General features: G+C 52.4%; 1 long non-coding RNA gene across 2 annotated transcripts; it reads left to right on the forward strand.

Moving 5' to 3' along the window:
• Positions 1–2,465: 2,465 nt before the first annotated feature.
• Positions 2,466–12,414, forward strand: LOC123360276. 2 transcript variants are annotated; one of them, XR_006575989.1, is made up of 3 exons: positions 2,466–2,523; positions 10,218–10,330; positions 12,213–12,414. It is a non-coding gene; the product is annotated as an uncharacterized LOC123360276 (long non-coding RNA). The 2 variants fall into 2 exon arrangements; XR_006575990.1 differs by lacking the exon at positions 2,466–2,523 and adding an exon at positions 5,824–5,883.
• The last annotated feature ends 711 nt before the right edge of the window (positions 12,415–13,125 follow it).

Raw genomic sequence — 13,125 nt, forward strand, 5'->3', positions numbered from 1 at the left:
AACGCCCACATGGTGGTGTCTAAGGCAGAAGGGACCCTTATAGGATTAGAACAGGACACGTTCTCAAGCAGCATGTTTCTTACTTTGCCCATCTGTCAATTTTGATTATTATTGATGGAAATATTTTGCCATTGGGTCGTGTGTTTCCACAGAAATTGACATTTACCAACAAACACGTAATTCTTCCAGTCCTGCCGAGTCTGCCCTTGGTGAGTTTAGAGGGACACACTCACTCTTCCCACTCCCCATGCCAGGCCTGGACTCTCCATGCTGCCCACTTCCCACACTGCTGGGATCCTTCCCTGATCTCCCCTCAGAGCTCTGCCCCCCACTCCCACTTCTGGGATCCCCGCCCAACACTGTCTAATGCCCTGTTTCCAGGATCCCTCCTCATTCCCTTCCTCCCCTCTGAGCAAAAACTCTGCATTATTCCCACACTGGGAATTAAACCCAGGCTGCCTGGGTGAAAACCAGGAATCCTGACCACTAGACCCTATGGGACTGGGCTTGTGATATTTGTCTGGTAAGACAACCCCTCAGAAGAGCAGCAGCGCCACCCAGTGGGGGTTGCACACAGGGCTGCATTAACCCTTCAGGTGCTGAGGTTTCCCTCTCTCCATTCCCAGTGCCTGTGATCAGGAAACAGACATCAGGGCTCCCAGGTGCTGCACAGACCATGACTGAGATCGGGACCCCATATTGCGCTAGGTGCTGTACAAATCCTGGCCAACACTGGGACACCCAGGGGGTTCCCCTCAATTTCTCTGAGCCTCTGCTGCCCAACTTCTTCTGACTCCCCCCCCCCTCCCAAAAACCCACCTTTCCAAACAGTCCTTCTTTCCCTGCCCCCTAATTTTGCTTTCACACCCTGGGACCATCTCCTCTCTTTGTCCCTCCCCCCTCAGGTAAAGCAGAGATGGAGGCAACTTCAGCCACTGGAGACAGCCCCAGCGAGCGCTGCAGCCCGCCCCAGGGGAGGGGGGGTGTTTGCAGACACAGGAAGGGAGCAGCTGGGAGCTGGGGGTACTGGGAAGAAGGAGGCAGGAGAACAAAGCCCAGAGATGGGACATTGGGCAGCTCCTGGGGACGGTCCAGCTCCTGGGGGGCGGGGCTCTGGCACAGCCCAGGGGCGGGGCAGCCCCTGGGGGCGGGGCTCTGGCACAGACCGGGGGCGGGGCAGCTCCTGGGGGCGGGGCTCTGGCACAGCCCGGGGGCGGGGCAGCTCCTGGGGGCGGGGCTCTGGCACAGCCCGGGGGCGGGGCAGCTCCTGGGGGCGGGGCTCTGGCACAGCCCGGGGGCGGGGCAGCTCCTGGGGGCGGGGCTCTGGCACAGCCCGGGGGCGGGGCAGCGCCGGAGGGGGGGGCTCTGGCACAGCCCGGGGGCGGGGCAGCTCCTGGGGGCGGGGCTCTGGCACAGCCCGGGGGCGGGGCAGCTCCTGGGGGCGGGGCTCTGGCACAGCCCGGGCGGTGCAGCTGGTCTCTGGTGGCCACATGCTGCCGGCAGCGCTGGAGCCGCCCGAGCTGCAGCAGGATCTGCCCCCGGCCCCGCGGGGATCCAAGTGGGGCCAGAGCCTGGGGCCCGGGGGTTCCCCGTTGTGTGGCTGGCGGGGGCGGGAGGGGAGGGAGAAGCCGGAGCTGCAGGCGGGGGTGGGGCAGTGGGGCAGGCGGGGGTTGAACGGTCTCTGGGCAGCCGGGAAAGTCCAGGGGGAGAGTGTGTGTGAGTCGGGGGGTGGAGATACCTGCATCCTTCTCCTGCCTGTGCCACTTCCCTCCCCAGTACTGGTAACAAGTCTCTGTAGTTCTCCCCTTTTTCTCTCCCGTCACCACACAGGACTGTCAAACCCAAGGAGATTCCCTCGTTTTTCCTAAAATTATTGACTCTCTAGTCTCTTATTTTTCCCAATTTTTGCCATAATTCTCAAATGTCAATTTAATTTCTCCTCATATTTGGGGGGCTTCGCCCCACCCCCCATTTCATCAGCAGCAATTCGTCTTTGTTTGGGTGGGAAATTGTTGCCCTGAGTCATTCCCCAAAAGGGATGGGGGTTCCTGGGTGCTGTTTGGGGGAGCCCTGAGACACAGCTCCCTCTGGGGTGGAGATGGGGTGGCCGTTCTCTGCCAGCCACAGGGCATGGCTGGGGCACCGGTGGGGAAGGAGGAACCAGTGTCCCCTATGGAGCCTGCCCAGCCCCTTTGGTTCTGCTCCTTTCTAGCATTTTGTTCAGAGACTTTATTACTGCAGAGGCTGAAAAACGTCTGTGGATTTACCCCTGGCAGGAGGGGTCAGGTCTACACTGTAATAAAGAGATCAAGCATTTCCCAGCATGGCAGAGTCTCGGATGTCTGTCTGCAGGGAAAGGGCCTGGGGGAATTGTGATGTGAAATGAACTAAAGCCAGTTCTGAAACATCCACAACTGCCCTTCTCATCCTGCCAGGCTGCAGAATGACGCCCACGTCTCGCCCGGTTCATCCCATCCTCCCATGGGACAGGGAAGGGAAATGGCTGCAGAGGATCCTGTTCAGGTAGGGATTATTGGGGGTTACTGGTGAGTTCCTGCTGGAGGGAGAGGGACAGCAAATACACAGGAGGTGGGAGGCTTGGGCAGTCTGGTTTGGAGGTTGGAGTGGGGCATGAAATTCACAGGGTGGAGAATGGGAGGAAGCCAGGGTGTAGCAAACCTGTTGGGATCTGGTTAATATGTGGCTTCCCTTCTAGGAACAGACCCATGAGGTTAGAAGGTGGAACTGCTCTGATTTGTGGAAGAGCAAAGAACACAGCTAGGTGGGGCTAGGTAAAGGGAGCAGAATCCCAGGGCTGGAGCCTCACCCGACTAACCAGCGGCTGCTGTGAGATGTAGAGGGGGCACCCACCAGTGAGGCCTAGTCAGGGGTTCTCAACTGTTTTCTTTCTGAGGCCCCTCGACATGTTATAAACCCCCCACTGCCCTGCATACGCCTGGTTCTCTGCACAGAAAAGCCAGGGCTGGTGTTTGGGGGTAGCAAACAGGGGTATTGCCTGGGGCCCCATGTGACAGGGCCCCCCACAGAGCTAATTGCTCCAGCTTTGGCTTCAGCCCCTGGTGGCAGGGCTCATGGCCCCAGGCAGGGAGGTTTGGGCTTTCTGCCCTGGGCCCAAGCGAGTCTAACACTGGCCCTGCTTGGAGGAGCCCCTGAAACCAGCTCGCAGCCCCCCAGAAGTCCAGGGACCCCTGCTTGAGAACCACGGCCTTAGGGGATATGCCCCTCCCCCATACCCAGCTCCAGGGCTGGCCTTAGAGAAAATGGCACCCTGGGTGAACTTGTATTTTGGTGCCCCCCATCACCCCTGGCCCTCACGGGCTCCCCACCATCACGTCCAGGCCCCGGTGCCTCCCTCTATTGCTTAATTTGTATTGAAAGAGGTGCCAGAGCTCAGCCATGGCACAAATTAAGCACTGGCAGGGCGGCCTGATAGCGGCGGCTGCTGGCCGAGCGCCAGCTCTGAAGGCAATGCCACCGCCAGCAGCAGCAGCGCAGAAGTGAGGGTGGCCTGGTGTGTGGTGTATTGTGCAGCCTTTTATTTAAAGTGCAGTTTGTAATGTGGTATTACACCGCCGCGGGGTCGGCTCTGGTGGCGACAGTTTCAAGCTTAACAGAGTGAAAGTCGCCTCTGCTACTTGCTTCAAATGTACAGTCTCTAGGAACACACACAGACCAAGGGTAGTGACCACACAGACATTCACAGGTACAAGGTCTAGTCGGGTTTACAAGTTTTATTGAAGTTACAGTTAAGGTTATGAATACCCAAGCTGCAGCATATAGACATTCTATAAAGGCCTGTGCAAAAGTTACAACTCTAGTTCTACTCACATCCTGTTCAATAGTATTAGGGTTTGAGGTGTCTCTCATGGATTGATCATCAGTAGAGGGATGGTTCCTGCTGGAATTTCCCACAGGGAGCTCAATTTTCCTGCTCTGGGCACCCCCTTTTTATAATGTGATTCTGATTATAGCTCATTAGCATTGACACACAACCTGTATCCTGTGGTTAAGGCACATTTGGAAACAGGTGCCTTTACAAAAAAATTTTTATTTAAAATTAATCTTCCTGCTAATTGTTCACCCTGTTACCACTTGGTACCTCTTTTCCCATAATCTTAATACAGCCACATATTAAATTTAAAAGTAAATTTAGAACAATCAGGAGACAATACAGCAAGATATTCCCTATCCCAAGCCTTGAGGTATCAGTTCTGGAGCTTTAATGCAGGTATCAGAAACACAAGGTTGATACTTTTTACCCCATCTTTAGTAGAGATAAATAAAAATAAATAAAATCTGCTTACTTTCTCTAACAGACATGCTCCATGTTACTGCCATTATCTCCTCTATTTTAGTCAATTGTTTTTCATTCCACTGAAAACATATTTACTTAGTTTACATAGGGGATTAAAGTTTTTTTTCTCTGTTTTATGAATGGGAATTTATTTCTCTAGTTATTTCGGCATTTGTGTTAACTAGTCACTATCATGTAGGTGACTCACTAACATTTCACTCCATCATTGCTATTAGTATCATACTTGGAACTGTATTTATTTTCATAGACATTGTAAGTTACTTTACAGACAGATTTAAAAATACAATCTGAAGATAAGTGATCTTCATCTGCACAGTGTCTAAAGTTTTGAGTTTAGCTAATTTTTTTTTAAATGAGCCCTGCTAAGGTAAGTACATGCAAAATGTAGAGTCTGTTATTTGACTGTACCATTTTAAATAATGAATGACAAAGCACAATATGGTAATAACAGTAATAATGATAATTACTCCAGCCAGGACAGGTGAGGCATTTTAGAACTCATTACTCAAAGAATTGAATTTAAGCATAAGACAGAAATAAAATTTTGAAATGCACAGACCAGTTAGAAAGCTAAAATACCAGCACTGTCATCCTGACCAAATGTGAAAGAATAAAATTACAGAGACTATGTGCACTTTGCACATTTTGACAGGAAGTAAAAAGAAGTAATAACAGTAATTGAAGTGTCTATTGTGGGGTGAGTGTGTGGGGGTGGGGGGTGAGTCACAGCCCGCTGTCGCTTCCAGCCCAGCGGCACTCACTAGTCCGAAGGCTCGTTCACACGGCAGCAGGGGCCAGCAGCTCCCACTCCTGACCCAGAGGCAGCAGCACAGAATCATGTCCCCCCCCGCTCTGCTCAGCAGAGACTGGGCACAGAGGCAGGAGGGTGGGGCCACCCTGACATCAGCAACTCCCCCCCCCGCCGCACGGCACACAGGAGGCTCCTGGGAGCAGCTTGGCAGGGGCAGCTCCCAGTGAGGGAGGGGGCAGGGCTGCAGGAAGAGCTGCAGGGGCAGACAGCTGAAGAGAAGTGGGGGGAGGAGAGACAGGACACCCCTCAGCAAGGCCCCCCTGGACCGTCATGTCGTCTGCCCCCCACTAAGTCTGGTCCTGTCCTGCTCTTCACAATGAGAACAGCGTTGGGCTCTCTGCCAGCGAGCTCTCCCTGCACCCTGCTAGGGGCTCCATCTCCTGTGCCCGTCTGCGGCTAGTTGCGGGGTGATGGATCTGCTGGGAGAGACAAGGGGCTCTCACTTCATCCCCTCCCCCTGGCGTTTCCTGGCTGCTCTGAGCAGGGTGGGGGTGGGACTCCTGACCGTGAGCCACCCAGAGTTTCCCTTTGATTGGCTCCTCTCCCCCGTGAGTGGTGGGGTTGTGACGGGGGCAGCAGGTACTGAGTGTGGGACTCTCACTCTTTCAGGGGCCGGTAACCTTCGAGGAGGTGGCTGTGTATTTCACCAGGGAAGAGGGGGCTCTGCTGGACCCCGCTCAGAGAGCCCTCTACAGGGATGTCATGCAGGAGAACTATGAGATGGTGGTCTTGCTGGGTGAGGAGTCCTGTCCCCTGGGTTATTAGAAGCTGTGGGGGCTCTAAAAAACCCGAGTAGTAATAACTTTATACCTTTATTTGTCATACAAGTTTTGACAAGTTCCCTTGCCCCACTTTTTTTGCCTTATCTCCCACCCACTAGAATAATTTTTTGGACATTTGCCTTTTTGGTGCTGTCAGTCATTTTAAAATTGCATTTAATGTATCCTTATAGGATACCTTAATAACTACATTAATAACTCAAGTATCAGAGGGGTAGCCGTGTTAGTCTGGATCTGCAAAAGCAACAAAGAATCCTGTGGCACCTTATAGACTAACAGACGTTTTGCAGCATGAGCTTTCGTGGGTGAATATCCGAAGAAGTGGGTATTCACCCACGAAAGCTCATGCTGCAAAACGTCTGTTAGTCTATAAGGTGCCACAGGATTCTTTGTTGCTTTTACATTAATAACTGTAGCTTTCATGCCGTTTCCTCATTTTAGGAGGAAAATATGCCTCCTGTAGAATTCTAAATTGAGTTAATAGGTGTATGACTCATGCATGGCTTGTGTGACAGTCAGGTGAGCTCCTCTTTTGATACGAGAGTGTATAAAGTTGCCATTCTGGAGCCCACGGGTGAAGGGAGAACAGAGCTATGGGAGAGGAGGAGAAGGGAGGAGTAGATAATTCTGGGGTGCCAGGACATGGGGACGGCGTGTGCAGGGTTAGAGCTAAGAAGCAGCAGGGAGGGAGGAGGTTGTGAGAGACGAGGAGGGAACACAGGAAGTTCCCAAGGTGGCCGGAGGTGGTGCCGGCTGAGAGTAGTGGGAAGAAGGGGAGGGGAGTGTGGAAGAAGGGCACCCGGGAAGAGGGCTGGGTGGGTCAGTGGGAGGGAGGAGAGGTTTGGGGATCCAGAGCTCTGGGGGATCCCAGACCTTTTACCCCAAATCCCTACCCAAACCTTGTTGCTTTAGAGCCTCCACTCCAGTTTTCTTTCTGTTCAGTTTCACTTCATTATACACCCCCCCCAATATTATTATTATTATAACTCTTGACCTCCCTCTCCCACTCATTACCCCCCTCCCCATATGACCTCCCCATCTCAATGCACAGTGACCCCGGCCTCCGACCCTGAGTCCTTGCTGCATCCTCCCTCCCACACCAGGGCCACTTCCCTGGCACCAATGGGCGCTTGGCTGATGATGTCACAGGGCGGTGGTGTAGCCTGGACAGTTTCTACACTTATAAGATTACAGGTTGGGGTACGACTTGCCCTTGTACAGGGCTACTCAGAGTTAATTGAGAAGATGGAATTTGGTGAAACGCAGAAACATGATTTAATCCAGACAGTTATAACTGAAATCATAGGCAAGGATCAATACACGTAACGATTAAACTAAGATAAGTACAGTAAAGAGGGTTTTGCACTGTGCATACTTACAAGATACCGACACCATTGGAAAGAATGATCGACGGGCAAAGGAGACCATCAGAAGGGAGCCCTGCTTCAGTTTACACTGTCTCAGGGACCTGACAAAATGAAAACCTGGTAACTAGGAGGTTATTTTATCCACTTCCTTATGGTAATAGGATGGCTATATACCATATCTGCTACTTTTCTCTGATTACAAGAATGTCAATAGCTGCCCCAACCCATACGTGGCCTTTGGGAAGTCCATAAGCATCAAGCATTAATACTCATGATTTACATCACTTATTAATTAATAATTCCAATCTATGAATGTGGTGCAACCTAATTGCTAAAGCCCACCCCAAACTTCCTTCTTTTCAGAAGAATTAGGGGCTGTTGCTCCTGAATTTTAGTGTTTAATTCCCCAGCCTTCTCCACACACTGGGGAGTTTAATTCTCCCTCCCATTACACCTGAGTCACTAGATTTCCTAATTCCCCAAAATGTGCTTTTGCGATGCCACAGTTCTGGGGTAGCGAAGCCTTTGACCTGCCTCCATGGTCTGCTCAAGCAATGGCCTCTCGGGTATCAGGCCTCTAGCCAGCCCCTCTGTATGGGTGGGGACCCACATGCCTCTCCTGTTTGACCAGGGTGTGAGGATTGCAGCTTGTCCTCCACTGTGTTCACTGGACTAACATCCAGTTCCCGTGCTTTGCTTTCTCTCCAAGGGCTGTGAGCAGTGTGTGTGTGTGATAGAGGCGGGAATTTTGGTGATGCCAATACACACCTCAGTTTCCCTCTGTGGTTGGTATTGCCATGATTATAAAGAGGAGGAGACATGAGGTGTTTTGTCACGGAGCTGTCATGGGGTGATATGAATGGGTCATTAAGGACAGGCTGGGACCAACCTACATCAGTGGAATACCCGACAGAGACAAGGGAATAATTGTCACCTGTCCATGGGAGGATCTCAGCTTGGCTGAGTGAAGCATACATGGACTCATGATGTGCTTGGGAGCAGGAAGAACTGGGTTTGCAGATGCAGGGAGCTCTACTGGAGCAAAGACAAATGGACACGCTCAGTGAAAGGAAACCAAACTGTTCTTTACAGCAGCCTGGCTCAAGGGCATTGGCCAGTATGGACTATATCGTCGTTTTTGCTTCTCTGTGCTAATCTAAAGATGTTCAGTGCTGTATTTCAGTTGACTAATGAACCCTGCTATGTTTTAAAAGTCTGCCCAGTGTCACAGCACAAACTTGCTCTGTGCATTGAATGAGGAACAGTCACTGAACAGGAGTGTAGTTCGGCTGGATCTGCTGGCAGAGCTCACAGGTTGAAATAGGAGTGTTGAAGCCAGAGGCTCAGTCTCAGGTGCTGAAGCTACATGGCTTGTCCTTGTGGAAGAGTGGGAGTCCTTGGGGGTGTAGTGCACTCAAGGGACACCTCCCAAGGACAGTTTAAAAGCCAGGGCATTGCACAGATCCTGTGCATCCATGACAGTGGCATTGTGCCTTATGGGGAAAAGATATAAAGCAAGAAAAGCATCAAAATGTATATTTACCATCAGTCCTCTTGGGAATCCCCGATCATTCCAAAGTGTATTAAAAACCTTCTTTAAAAGCTTACGTCTGGGTTATCAGGTCATGTCAGTTTGTAGCCCAAAAAGGCCCTTCTCAGTCAGCTCAAACTCAACTGTTTCTCTCCAAAAAGTCTGTCATATTCAGTCTCCCGAAAGAAGTAAAATCAGTCACTGCCCCTTTCTGTGCGGGGCAAAGCTTCAGAAGATGGAGTTCTGCATAACCAGCCTTGAGATCCAGCCTTAGTGACACCAGATTGCACAGGAAACCCATCCCCCCATCCCTCAGCCTCCCCGGTATCATCTGGCCCATCTCAGCACCACAGTCTGTGAAGTATTCGTGCTTTCAAGGGCTGGCTCAAAGATACAGATAACAGTCATAAGTAGGGCCAGTGTTTGTTGGCAGCGAAAACAGAGTAATTGACAAGCATGAGCAATATATAATCCTTTACAGCCGGAAAGTGCATTGGGGGGAGGGGACAGGAGCCAGCTGTGTGGGGAAGGTGGGGCCCAGACACTGGGCATTGAGAGCCTGGAGCCGGCTGTGTGCTGGGGAGACGGGACATGAACCAGCTGTGTGCAGGGGAGATGAGCAGGGGAGAGCTGCTGTGGACGCAGCCGAGAGCAGGTGCGAGGGCCATCCGCTCTGCAGCCTGATGAGGGAGCCCGACGTCCCACTGCCAAGTGCCCCATCTCCCAAGGGGAAGCTCCAGTGTTTTTTCTGAGCCCAGACTTGTATGAGGAGGGAAGAAATTGGCAGCAAGTCTCAAAAGCAGCCAGCCCCCAGCCTCTGCCCCGTGCCCTGGGGAGGAGTCAGGGGTCTCCAGGCAGAAATGTGGGGTTTGTGACCCTGCATCCCCAACCACCTTCTGTTCAGCTATTCTGGATACGAAGGGTGATTCCAGAAATGAAGAGTAATTTCAGGGGGAAATGCAGTAATAGCAGCAATTTCCGGAAAACACTGGCCCTAGTCATAACATTAAATACAATAGTCTCAAGTTCTATACCTGTGTTCATCAGATCTGTCCCTCTGCCTTCACATAGTTCACTCTACTGGCGGGTTCCACCTCTTCCCTCATCTGTGTCTGTCTTGTCTATTTAGACTGTAAATTCTTCAGGGCATGGGCCATCTTCTATTCTGGGTTTGTGCTGTGCCTAGCACAACGGGCCCACGGTTCATTGGCTCTTAGGCACTAAGGTCATGAATATGAGTTATAATAATAACTCTTCTGCCACTTTGAGCCAAGGAAGCCGGCCTTGGGGTGTTACGTCTTAAAAATGAGCTGGGGTTAAAACCATGGAATATTCCTTGTGACAAGTATCCCACAAATTCCATGGACCTTCCTTGTTTTCTTTCCCTTCCCAGGGTTTCCAGTTTCCAAACCTGATGTGATCTCGCAGCTGGAATGAGGGGAACAGCCGTGGGTCTCAGACCTCTATGGCTCTAGAAAAAAGTGCTCCCGAGAGCTGTCTGCACAGGTGAGGAATTGGGTGAACCATCTCAACAACTGTCTGTGAATACAGGAAACCTTTGGGATGCCCTACAAAGACTCTCCAAGTTGTAAGTGCTCCAAGTTCAGAACTGTTCCCTGCAGATGTGACCTCCAGACTCACAGCTCTGCTGGTGCTGCTCACTCACGACCCGCAGCCCCCTGCGCTCCCTCCAGCTCTGACGGTGCTCCTCACTCCCAACCCGCAGCCCCTGCCATCCCAGTCCTGACCTCCAGACTCACAGCTCTGCTGGTGCCCCTCACTCCCGACCCACAGCCCCCTGGACTCCCTGCTGAGTTCCTCAGTCACTGTGCTGCTGGTGCCCCTCACTGCCGACCCGCAGCCCCTGCGCTCCCTCCAGTTCTAACGGTGCCCCTCACTCCCGACCCGCAGCCCCTGCCATCCCAGTCCTGACCTCCATACTCACAGTTCTGCTGGTGCCCCTCACTCCCGACCCGCAGCCCCCTGCACTCCCTCCAGCTCTGACGGTGCCCCTCACTCCCGACCCGCAGCCCCTGCTATCCCAGTCCTGACCTCCAGACTCACAGTTCTGCTGGTGCCCCTCACTCCCGACCCGCAGCCCCTGCCATCCCAGTCCTGACCTCCAGACTCACAGCTCTGCTGGTGCCCCTCACTCCCGACCTGCAGCCCCCTGGGTTCCCCCCAGCTCTAGTGGTGCCCCTCACTCCTGACCCGCAGCCCCTGCTATCCCAGTCCTGACCTCCAGACTCACAGCTCTCCTGGTGCCCCTCACTCCCGACCCGCAGCCCCCTGCGCTCCCTCCAGCTCTGCAGGTGCCTCTCACTCCCGACCTGCAGCCCCTGCTATCCCAGTCCTGACCTCCAGACTCACAGCTCTGCTGGTGCCCCTCACTCCCGACCCGCAGCCCCCTGCGCTCCCTCCAGTTCTAACGGTGTCCCTCACTCCCGACCCGCAGCCCTTGCCATCCCAGTCCTGACCTCCAGACTCACAGCTCTGCTGGTGCCCCTCACTCCTGACCTGTAGCCCCCTGGGTTCCCCCCAGCTCTAGTGGTGCCCCTCACTCCCGACCCGCAGCCCCTGCTATCCCAGTCCTGACCTCCAGACTCACAGCTCTCCTGGTGCCCCTCACTCCCGACCCGCAGCCCCCTGCGCTCCCTCCAGCTCTGCAGGTGCCTCTCACTCCTGACCTGTAGCCCCTGCTATCCCAGTCCTGACCTCCAGACTCACAGTTCTGCTGGTGCCCCTCACTCCTGACCCGCAGCCCCTGCTATCCCAGTCCTGACCTCCAGACTCACAGTTCTGCTGGTGCCCCTCACTCCTGACCCGCAGCCCCTGCCATCCCAGCCCTGACCTCCAGACTCACAGTTCTGCTGGTGCCCCTCACTCCCGACCCACAGCCCTCTGGGCTTCCCCCAGCTCTACCAGTGCCCCTCACTCCCGACCCGCAGCCCTTGCTATCCCATTCCTGACCTCCTGTGACGTTATGAGTGTAATATATTTCATTGAAAGGTGACAGGGCCAGAAAGAGTTAATTAACTCACCTCACCCACTGACCTGACCCATGGGTGAACCTTGAGGGCTGGTTAGGAAGATCTGTAAATGAACAGAGCTTTGAAATGCAAGTCTGCATTGTTAGAGGTAGAAGGGGAGATGTTTGCTCAGGTCTTGTGATGTAAGCAAACAAGGCTTGTCTATTGCTGTAGTTTTCATTCAAAGATCAAAAAAGGAATATTAACATTTATGATGATACTTGAGTGAAATAGTATTATTGTCTCTGTGTCTCTTTGAAGGTCGTGCTAACCTGTATCTGAAGTGTTTAATGGGTAAATTACCCTCTGCTAATTGCCAAGATGTTTGGGGTAAAGAGTTAAGCCTATTGTTTTCTCAGGCTGAAAGGCTGCTGGAAATATATAAGAACCCTGGGACATGATCCTGCTTCATCTCAGATCTGCGTTCAGTTTCAAGAGAGGGAACTCTTAAGCCATAAGGATTGAGATCCCGAGTCACTGACTGGAGTCACCCTGAATATGGACATTGGACTGTAACCTCTGGACTATTTCTAAAAGGACTTTTGGCAACTACAAGCTCATCTCTGCTATGCATCTGAACCTCAAGAATTGAATTCAAATCTGTCTGTATATTGATCTTTTAACCAACACTCTCCCTCTCTCTTTTCTTATTTAATAAATTTTAGCTTAGTTAATAACAATTGGCTATAGCGTGTATTTTGGGTAAGATCTAAGTTATAATTGAACCTGGGTATGTGGCTGATCCTTTGGGATTGGAAGAACCTTTTCTTTGATGTGATGAGATCAGATTTTCAGGAATCATCATCATATCTGACGTGTGTGTCTGGACGGAGGCCTGAGGCTGGGCACTTTAAGGGAACTGCGTTGTTTGGACTTCTGAGTAACCAGTGAGGTGCTACAGAAGCTGTTTTGTGCTGGTTGGTAAATCTAAGTATTAGAATAACCACCAGCGCTTGGGGTTTGTCTGCCCCGTTCTGTTTGCAGTTCACCCTGATTGAGTGACCTCAGCTGGCTCCCACGGGCAGCACTGTCATACTGCTCCTTTCTAGTCACACTTTCTACACATCTAACATTAGTGTATAATGTAATACAGATCTATCCCAACACCTGCCGGAGGTCCTCTGGTAAGGCGGATTCGGCGGCATGCCTGTGGCAGGTCCGCCGGTCCTGTGCCTTCAGCGTACCACCACCGAATTGCTGCTGCAGCTGGGGCACTGGCAGAGCTCCCGCAGGCATGCCGCCTAATCCGCATCACCAGGGGACCTCCTGCCA

Source organism: Mauremys mutica, unplaced genomic scaffold (assembly GCF_020497125.1).
Source record: "Mauremys mutica isolate MM-2020 ecotype Southern unplaced genomic scaffold, ASM2049712v1 Super-Scaffold_100246, whole genome shotgun sequence".
NCBI classification, from domain to species: domain Eukaryota; kingdom Metazoa; phylum Chordata; order Testudines; family Geoemydidae; genus Mauremys; species Mauremys mutica.